Below are 483 nucleotides of genomic sequence, written 5' to 3' on the forward strand. Positions count from 1 at the left end.
AGAGCGTCTTGTAACTGGCTTCCGTGTTCAAGCATGTCCAATTCCACCACTTTGTAGTTTACATTCATGTCGTGAAAAAGTTTTTTTGCCATTGTACAGTAGGAACAAGAAGTTTTGGAGAAAATCACCACGCAATTATTAGAAATGGTTTCCTGAAGGAAAACAAACCAGAACCAAAAAATCATTTGAATTCTAGACATTATCTTTCAGAAAGGAATCATGACACAGTAGAAAGGGTATGGATTTTGGAGTCTCACAATTCAGGGCTCAAACTCAGTCGCCATCCGTTTTCTCATCGTGGATTGAGGACAAAGAAACATTATTAGGAAAAAAAGGATGTGACAGGTGGAAAGTGTTGGCAAAGAGTAATAACACCAATAATCACAACCGATTCACATGCAGCAGACACGTCTGTGTGCTGACACAATTCTCAACACTCTACCATAATCACAGCCGATTCACATGCAGCAGACACGTCTGTGT

The 483-nt window shown here is 40.0% G+C and overlaps 1 pseudogene; it reads right to left on the reverse strand.

Moving 5' to 3' along the window:
* Positions 1-4: 4 nt before the first annotated feature.
* On the reverse strand, positions 5-152 carry LOC103072511 (glutaredoxin-2, mitochondrial pseudogene; annotated as a pseudogene).
* Positions 153-483: the final 331 nt, after the last annotated feature.

The sequence above is a fragment of the Lipotes vexillifer genome, unplaced genomic scaffold (assembly GCF_000442215.2).
Source record: "Lipotes vexillifer unplaced genomic scaffold, Lipotes_vexillifer_v1.1 C26399668, whole genome shotgun sequence".
NCBI classification, from domain to species: domain Eukaryota; kingdom Metazoa; phylum Chordata; class Mammalia; order Artiodactyla; family Lipotidae; genus Lipotes; species Lipotes vexillifer.